General features: G+C 34.0%; 1 pseudogene; it reads left to right on the forward strand.

The window, feature by feature from the left end:
• Positions 1-3595: 3595 nt before the first annotated feature.
• On the forward strand, positions 3596-5010 carry LOC148942571 (baculoviral IAP repeat-containing protein 3-like; annotated as a pseudogene).
• Positions 5011-10252: the final 5242 nt, after the last annotated feature.

Genomic DNA, 10252 nt, shown 5'->3' on the forward strand with positions numbered 1-10252 from the left:
GAAGGAAAAGCAATGTTTTTCAATTATGGCGAAAACGAGCCTGTTAGGGTTATTAGTAAATGTGTTTGTAAGACTAATGATTTAGAACAAATTCCTGGAACACCGACTCAAGAAAAAAGCATTTCTAACTGTGTTTTAAACAGTTCGTTTAGTTCTACTGAATATTTGGCAAAAAATTCTCTGTGTAGTAGAACAAACTGTCCTGAAAAGTACGAGACAACTATTGAAAAATGCTCTAGAACTAGATCTGACAAGGAAATTATGATGGCTGAAGTCACCTATAACAATCTGAGTAAACATTCAAAACCAAAAATTGGGCAGCAGGTTACTTGGCAATGTCACCCTGATATCTGCAAGCTGTATCCGACGGATATTGAATTATGTCAAATTATTTTTGATATCCTTGAAAATAATATAGCATCAAAATTTTCAACTGACAAAGCGGTTAATTTCTACCTTGGCGGCTTGGATTATTGTGAAATCAATTGCAGGGACACAAGAAAGCATGGGCATTCGTTATACTGTAGCCCAAATGAGGGATGTCAGAGCTATTTGCGTTCTCTAAGGGCACTAGCTCCACATTTCCCTGTCTTGAACTGTTTCATTAATAGCGTATATAAGGCAGTATCAAAATGTAAGACTATACAACATATTAATCTACTAAAAGTCGAGGGTTCGTACAAGGAACTAAGTCATTACATAGAAGAAGTGTCAAGTAGACTCTGTCGTAATAATAGTCAAGACTTCATTTACGGTGATAAAAATATTAGAGTTTCTGTGGATGAAAATACAATAATAAAACTATTTGGTGAGAGCCTTGATATGGTGGCTAACATCAGGGATGTATACCCCACAATGCATTGTGACAGTTGTGAGCAGATAAAGACAAAATACCAATTGAAGAGTCTAAGATCCCTTTCAAATAGGAAAGGTTTTGATGCAATGATGGCCACGATTTTAGAGCACCTACAACAGGACATACCCAAAGATGACAGAGAACAACTAATTCAATGTACAGGTTGGAAAGAGGACGTCATAGATTCATTCTTTGTCTGGGATTACTGTGCTGAGAAAATGTTGAAAAGTCAGGAGAATGTCCGATCAGTATTAAATAACCTTCATATAGACTGTACACCGGAATGTATAAAGTGTTTAAATAATTTTGAAATGGCAATGATTCGATTTGTAATGCCTTGTCTTACGATCGTCAGATTAGGGCAAGTAACTGCATTGAAGAGACCTAGAACAGAACTTGTTGACGCTCTTAAGGGGAGAATAGTATATCTACCTGTTGATGTGCAAGCAAATGCAGATATTCAGCCTGAAAAACTTCTTAACATTGATAGTTTTGTAGTCATTGTCAATGGTCAGCCTACTTACAACAAGAATGTTTGGACTGCACTAATAGATCTGAGAAAAGTCCATGAAGCACTGTTGTGGTTAAGAGAGAACAACAGTCTCTATAAAACAATACATGCATACACCCTAGAAGATTAAAATAAAATACTTGAAGCACGTCTTGCTGAAAAAGCGGTTGGTGTTGATAATACATTAAAGAACGAACTTTAGTCCATAGTCCGGGTCGCAGCGGTAGCTAGAAACCTAGTAAGAGACGATCACGTCCAATGTTAAGAAATATAAAAACCCCTAACTCCTGAGAAAAGAGTCAGATCAAATCCGGGTTGCAGCGGTAGCTAGCAACCTAGTAAGAGACGATCACGTCAAATGTTAAGAAATATAAAAACTCATAGTTCCTAACAAAGGAGTCAGATCAAATTCAAAATTACTTCCCTATACTAACTTGCATACGCAACTTCACTATAGTTAAGATTACAGTATTTATATTATACATCATTATAAATTATAAAAGGTTCAAATGTTCGAAGATTATAGAGTTAAAAATTTTCCCACGCCGGGAATCGAACCCGAGCCTGTTAAGCGAAAGTTAACTATCCTAGACACTAGACCATATGGAACCACAAAGAAGTATGATTTAAGAGCCATATGCATATTATTATTTCACCATACCAATTATAATAAGGCCAAAACAAAATCGTCGACTTGCAACCTTACTTTTGACACATTAGTTAAATCTTCATCGGGCTTAAAAAATGTTTTGCTAGTTTTACATGAAAGAACGAAACTTAGCCCATAGTAGCAGAAATAAGAATATCTAGGTTGCAGCGGTAGCAAGCAACCTATTACATAATCCGGGTTTAAGTGGTAGCTAGCAACCTAGTAAGAAATGCCAAATTAAGAGAAGATCATTAGAAGAACAAACAATTGCTTATATTGGACTTAGTTAGCTGCCTGATTCTTTGAGGTTCGTCTCCTTACTATTCCAAAGAAGAAAAAGCCGTAGGCTTTTTCCTGTTTGTAATAATACATTAAAAGATAACCATATGTGACGTAATAAGTGAATGCAATATTTATACACGTTCATCTTTCGACAAGTATTGCATTAAACAACGAGCTACATCCGGGTTGCAGCGGTAGTTATAATAAAGAACGAATATTTTACCGATTATCTACCAATAACCATATATGACGTAATAAGGGACATGACGTAATATCTAAAACCTATTGTGTACTAATAACCATATATGACTTAATGAGTGACGTGACGTAAAAATTGAAAAAATCCGGGTTGCAGCGGTAGCTAGCAACCTAGTAAGAGACGATCACGTCCAATGTTAAGAAATATAAAAACCCATAGTTCCTAACAAAGGCGTCAGATCAAAACAAAAAGTACACCATTAGAACCGCCTTGTCCGAAACCCCTGCATAGTAAAACTTTCTGTCCCTTGGCTTGAACAGCAAGGGAAATATATTGGCTTGAAAATCAAGAAAAGTGGCAGCTAACCACAACATTCTCCCCAAACGGGATATTTTTTTCTCTTTTCTTTTTTTTTTGTATCCAGAGATAGCTTGGTACAATAAAGAACGACACCTTGCCCATGTTAACTGAAACATAAATAGGGATTATGTAATTTCCAATAGTATCATGGCTGTAGAGATGGCTGAAACCTAGTTTCAATAAAAAACGATCATTGGAATAACAAAAAATTGCATACCTTTGGAATTAGCTAGCTACTTGATTATTTGAGACTCGTCTCTTACTATTTAAAAGAAGAAAAAGCCGTAGGCTTTTTCCTGTGTGTATTTACATAAAGGACCGACATAGTTCATCATAAATAGTGTTTGTCAATACATTTTTTATATTATTATCTATAATTATATAAAATGAAGTAATACTTGGGGGGTTTTAACAAAAAATTACAATAAAGAACGACCTCTAATTACATTTTGTAATCATGAAATATAAAATATAGTAATATAAAATATTACTACCTAACCATATATGACGTAATGAGCGACTTGACGTAAAAATTTAAAAAATAAATATTTATTTTATTTTCGTTTTCAGTTCAAGATCTGTAAAGTTATAAACTGCAAAAATACTTATGGTATCTGAGCAATAGTTTTAATCTTTTAATTTAGACTAGAAAAAAACCTGAAAATTTTTAAATTAGTTGAATTTTTTGTTAGGTTCTTGGTACTTGATGCGTGACAAACATTCAGCTAACATTCAAACATTCAACCAATGCGTTTTGAAAACTTGGAACAAAGAATAAACACTTTTCGTTGTTGGCCCTCGTCTGCGCCACTGTCTGCAGAAAGAATAGCACGTGCCGGTTTTTATTACACAGGCACAGGTACTGAAGTGGAGTGTTTTGCCTGCAAAAAAAGAATTAGTGACTGGAATTGTAACGATCAAGCTATTGCTAGGCACTTGAACTTAAGCCCGGATTGTCCATTTTTGTCTATGAGTTCCTCCCGCCCTTTATTGTCACAAGAAGAACGTCGAGCTCTTAAACGAGAGGATGTTAGACTAATGACATTTAATTCAAGAGGATGGTGGACGAAGGATTTTATTGACACCAGAGAATTAGCTAAAGCTGGATTCTTTTTTGTCGGCCATGGTGACCAGGTTCAGTGTGCTTTTTGTTATGGGGTGGTTGGACATTGGGAAGAGGGAGATGTGCCTATGGAAGAACATAGAATACACTTTGAAATATGCCCCTTTGTGCGGGGATGTGATGTTGGAAATATTCCAGCTGAAGCTACAAATGGCTCCGAAGCCCCACTTATAAGTTTACCTCCTGCTGTACCCGGAGGCTATGATATTTTTGAGCGATATATTAGATCGAGAAACCGGCAACTAGCAGTGGATAATCTTTCTCTCCGAAGTGGTGGTACAGCCCTTCTTAGCATCAATTCGCAGCCACGGGTCACATCAGTTCACAGTCATTTCAATTCACTGGCCAACCTCAGAATTAATGCCCATCGAGGCCCTGAGCACCCTGATAAAACAACTTTTGAATGTAGGTTACAAACTTTTGCTAATTGGCATTACCATGAGCGGATGGATCCTCGCAAACTTACCGAAGCTGGATTTTTCTATCTGGGAGATTCAGATAAGGTGAAATGTTTTCATTGTGATATAGGTTTGTGTAACTGGGAGGAAACAGATGACCCCTGGGTTGAACATGCAAGGTGGTTTAGTGACTGTGTATTTTTAATTCTGTCAAAGGGAGATGAATTTATTAAGAAAGTCAAAGAGTTACTTAAAAGGAAAGCAGAGGCCAAAAACACTGAAAGTGAAAGAAGGTTGGAAGAAAACTGAAGAAAGAAATTGAAGGATCCGTGGCCAAGATGGCAATGGAAGTTGTAGAAGCTACCAAAGTGAGACAAGCTATTTTGAATCAGTTGAAGAGAACAGGCCAAGGATTTACGGTGGTTGCTGCGTTGATTATTGCTGCCCTTGAAATACCCGATCAGCCAGTCGAGATTTCATCCTCTGTTCCCTCCTCAAGTGGAACAGAAACGAATTTGCCAGGAATAAGAATTCGCGATGAATTTAGAATTCTTAGTGTTCCTCCTAGTAGAACAGAAACGAATTTGCCAAGAATATTTCTATATGGAACAGCTTCAAAATGTTTAAAGTGACTCATATATATTAATAGTGTATTATAACGTATGTAATATACTTTTATGTTAATATTCTACATGTTGTTATTTCAATGAAAATATTTTATGCATTACTTTGTTATATTTCTATTATTTAGGATATGTTAGCATGTCAACGCTTAGAATGTTTATTAGAAAAGTCAGAGATTTTTTTTTATTTTCTTTGGAGAAAATTAGAATTGAGTTGTGTTCTTTGGTAAAATTCAGAAGAGAACTTGAACTTTTCTATCTTCTGTGAAAAATTTGGAACAGTATGTAAAGTTTTTTCATCTCTTTGAGAAAAATCAGAACGGGTGGTTATTGTTTATATAATATGGAAAAATAGAACTCAACAATAACTTACTTCTTTTTTAGCGAGAAAATTCTGAATAGAGCTTGAACTGTTCTTAACATCACTGAAAGAATTTAATAATAAAGTATAACATCTTATACTCTGGGTAAATATTCCAAACTATGCTATTACTTTTTCTATCTTCCATCGAAAAATTTTGAATAGAACTTTAAATTTCCTTATGTTTTTGCTAAATAATGAAGTGAGGTGGAAGATTTTTATTTGCTCTGGAAAAATTAGAATTGGATTGTGTTTTTTGGTTAAATTCAGAAGAGAACTTGAACTTTTCTATCATCTGTGAAAAATTTGGTTCTTTGAGAAAAACCAGAACCTTTTTATTTTCTTGTAAAAATTAGAAGGGAACTTGAACTTTCCTTTACTTCGTTGAGAAAATTTAAAATTAAAGTGGAACTTTTTATATTCCAGGAAAATATTCGTATCTATGGTATAAATTTTTCTATCTACTAAGGATAAATTTAGAATAGAAGTTTAAATTTCTTTATGTCTTTGGTGAACTTAAAAATGAAGAGGAAGATTTTTATTTTCTCTGGAGAAATTAGAATTGAATTGTGTTCCTTGGTAAAATTCAGAATCGAAGTGGAACTTTTCTATCTTCTATGAAAAATTTTGAAAAATATTTTTAATTTTTCATCTATTTGTGAAAGATCTGAATTGAAGTGGAAAATTTTCATTTCCCAGGAAAATTAGAATTGAATTGTGTTCTTTGGTAAAATTCAGAAGAGAACTTGAACTTTTTATCTTCTGTGAAAAATTTAAAATTGAAGTAGAACTTTTTATCTTCCCGAAAAATATTCACAACCATGGTATTACTTTTTCTATCTTCCATCTAAAATTTAGAATAGAACTTTAAATTTCTTTATATCTTTGTGAAATAAAGAACTGAAGTGGAAAATTTTTATTTTCCCTTGAAAAATAGAGTTAATCAATAACTTATTTCTTTTCCATAGAGAAAATTCAGAAGAGAAGTTGAACTTTTCTTCACTTCATTGAGAAAATTTAAAATTGAAGTAGAACTTTTTATCTCCCGGGAAAATATTCACAATTATGTTATTACTTTCTCTATCTTCCACCGAATAATTTAGAATAGAGCTTTAAATTTCTTTATGACTTTGTGAAATAAAGAACTGAAGTGGAAAATTTTTTATATTATTTGGGAAAAGAGAAATGAGCAATAACTTATTTCTTTTTCATAGAGAATTATAATAAAGAACGACCTCTTGCCTATACTAAATTTTATAGGCCACTTAACTATAGTATGGGCTAGTACAGTTATTATATTTAAGGTCAATATATTAAAATTTTCCACTAAAACACGGTCATTGGAATAAAAACCCAATACATACATTTGATTTAGTTAGCTACTTGATTGTTTGAGGCTAGTCTCTTACTATTTCAAAGAAGAAAAAGCCGTAGGCTTTTTCCTGTTTGTAATCAATTAGAAAGAGTTCTACCTTTATCCGGGTTGCAGCGGTAGCTAGCAACCTAGTAAGAGACGATCACGTCCAATGTTAAGAAATATAAAAACCCATAGTTCCTAACAGAGGAGTCAGATCAAATTACAATAAAGAACGACAGCTAGCCCAAGTTAACTGAAACATAAATATGGATTATGTAATTTACATCAGTATCATGGCTGTAAAAATGGATGAAACCTAGTAAAGAACAAACCATTGCAGTAAAGAGCATCCAGGTTGCAGCGGTAGCTAGCAACCTAGTAAGAGACAATCACGTCCAATGTTAAGAAATATAAAAACCCATAGCTCCTAAAAAAGCAAGGGAAATATATTGGCTTGAAAATCATACAGTAAAGAACAACACCTAGCCCATGTTAACTGAAAGCTTTTTCTTTCTCCTCAGCTAGCTGGGCACTAGAAAATCATAGAGAGCTGTATAATAGCTCATTTTAAAGGAAATTGCTACATCTAGTGCTTTTTGTAATTAAAAATAAAATAGTTTTTAAAGTATTACAATAAAGAACGAACTCTAACCTATAATACTAACTGAAAGGTGTGAATATGTGTGTTGAACGGTTTTACAGTATCCGGGTTGTTATAGTAAGGTTATAATAAAGAACGAACTCTTGCCTATACTAAATTTTATACGCAACTTAATTATAGTATAGGTTAGTAATTCCACAGATAGCTTGGCACTGGTACATCATAGAGAGTTGTTTTATGGCTCATTTTAAAGTTATATAAAGGACCGATATAGTTCATCATAAATATTATCTGTCAATTATTGCAATAAAATACGATCATTGGAATAACAAACCATGGGGAACATTGGACTTAGTTAGCTACCTGATTGTTTGATGTTCGTTTCTTACTATTTATTAACAATGACCGTATTTCTAATCCGGGTTGCAGCGGTAGCTAGCAACCTAGTAAGAGACGATCACCTCCAATGTCAAGAAATATAAAACCCCCCAACTCCTAAAAAAAGAGTCAGATCAAAACAAAAAGTACACCATTAGAACCGCCTTGTCCGAATCCTCTATAAAGGAAACTTACCTCCCTTTGGCTTGAATAACAAAGAAAATATATTGGCTTGAAAATCAAGAAAATTGACTTTTACCACGTTATTCTCCACAAACGGGATATTTTTTCTTTCCGCTTTTTCTTTCTGCTCAGCTAGCTGGGCACTGGAAAATCATAGAGAGCTGTATAATAGCTCATTTTAAAGGAAATTGCAACATCTAGTCACTTTTGTATTTAAAAATAAAATACTTTTTAAAGTAGAATCAATTTTGTCAATTACTATATTATAGGTTAGTAAAGTTTTACAATAAAGAACGAACTCTTGCCTATACAAACTTGTATAGTGGGACATAGGGATAAATGGTGTTAGTCAAGAGGATCTTATCCGGGTTGCAGCGGTAGCTATCAAAATAGGCCACTTAACTATAGTATAGGTTAGTAAATCACTGAAATAACAAACCATTCCATACATTGGACTTAGTTAGCTACTTGATTGTTTGAGTTTCTGTCTCTTACTATTTAAAAGAAAAAAAAGCCGTAGGCTTTTTCCTGTTTGTATTTATAGTTAAAAAACAAACTCAAGTCCAAAGAAACTGAACCCTGTGGTTCATTCATATTATCTTCATTATTTTAGCTAGAATGTAAATAAACAAGCTTCTTTTTTAAATTTTAAATTGAAAAGATAGTGCTTTTAATTCAACGTATTAAAAGTTCTCCCCGACGGGGAATCGAGCCCTCTTCTCCCAGGTAACAAGTGGGCATGCTTACCATTAGACTATCGAAGACTTATAAAATAAAATTTACATATAAGATATGATAATAATTTTTTAATCCGGGTTTAATAATAATCCGGGTTGCAACGGTAACTAGCAACCTAGTAAGAGACGATCACGTCCAATGTTAATCCGGGTTGCAGCGGTAGCTAGCAACCTAGTAAGAGACAATCACGTCCAATGTTAAGAAATATAAAAACCCATAGCTCCTAAAAAGGAGTCAGATCAAAACAAAAAGTACACCATTAGAACCGCCTTGTCCGAAACCCCTGTATAGGAAACTTTCTGTCCCTTGGCTTGAACAGCAAGGGAAATATATTGGCTTGAAAATCAAGAAAATTGACTTTAACCACGTTATTCTCCCCAAACGGGATATTTTTTTCTTTTTTCTTTTTTTTTTCTTTTGTATCCAGAGATAGCTTGGCACTGGAACATCGTAGAGGGTTGTTCAATAGCTCATTTTAAAGGAAATTAATTGGGTTAAAAATCTATAGTAACTAAAATAAATTATTTCTAACAGAGAATAAATTTTTCCAATAAAAACTGTATTTTTGATGCAGTGACGTCATAATTACTATATAAGAAACGTCAAAACTGTAAATGGTCTCATTCATGAATACATAATCCGGGCTGCAGCGGTAGCTAGCAACCTAGTAAGAGACGATCACGTCCAATGTTAAGAAATATAAAAACCCATAGTTCCTAAAAAAGGAGTCAGATCAAAACAAAAAGTACACTATTAGAACCGCCTTGTCTGAAACCCCTGTATAGGAAATTTTCTGTCCCTTGGCTTGAACAGAAAGGGAAATATATTGGCTTGAAAATCAAGAAAAGTGGCAGCTACTACAACATTCTTCCTAAACGGGATATTTTTTTATTTTTTTTTTTATTTTTTTCCACATATAGCTTGGAACTGAAACATCGTAGAGGTTTGTTAAATAGCTAATTTTAAATGAAATTAATTGGTTTAAAAACATTTTGTAAATAAAATAAATTATTTATAAAATAGAATAAATTTTTCCACCAAAAACTGCATTTTCGATGTCTTTTCACACTGCAGTCTTTCAAACATAATCGTATACCAGCGGTAAGATTTGAACCCACGCCTCCGAAGAGACTGGTGGCTAACACCAGTGCCTTGGACCACTCGGCCAGGTTGCCTCTCATAAATAATATATATGTGAATCCGGGTTGCAGCAGTAGCTAGCAATCTAGTAAGAAACGATCAGTCCAATGCTAAGAAATATAACAAAACTCCTAAAAATAGAGTCAAATCAATAATATAATAAAGAACGAGCTCGTGCCTATACTAATTTTTATACACCACTTAATTATAGTATAGGTTAGTAATTCCACAGATAGCTAGGCACTGGAACATCGTAAGGAGCTGTTCAATGGCTCATTTTAAATCCGGGTTGCAGCGGTAGCTAGCAACCTAGTAAGAGACGATCACGTCCAATGTTAAGAAATATAAAAACCCATAGTTCCTAAAAAAGGAGTCAGATCAAAACAAAAAGTACACCGTTAGAACCGCCTTGTCTGAAACCCCTGTATAGGAAACTTTCTGTCCCTTGGCTTGAACAGCAAGGGAAATATATCGGCTTGAAAATCAAGAAAAG

This window comes from Artemia sp. Qi Xiang Cuo, chromosome 16 (assembly GCF_049724085.1).
Source record: "Artemia sp. Qi Xiang Cuo chromosome 16, ASM4972408v1, whole genome shotgun sequence".
Classification (NCBI taxonomy): domain Eukaryota; kingdom Metazoa; phylum Arthropoda; class Branchiopoda; order Anostraca; family Artemiidae; genus Artemia; species Artemia sp. Qi Xiang Cuo.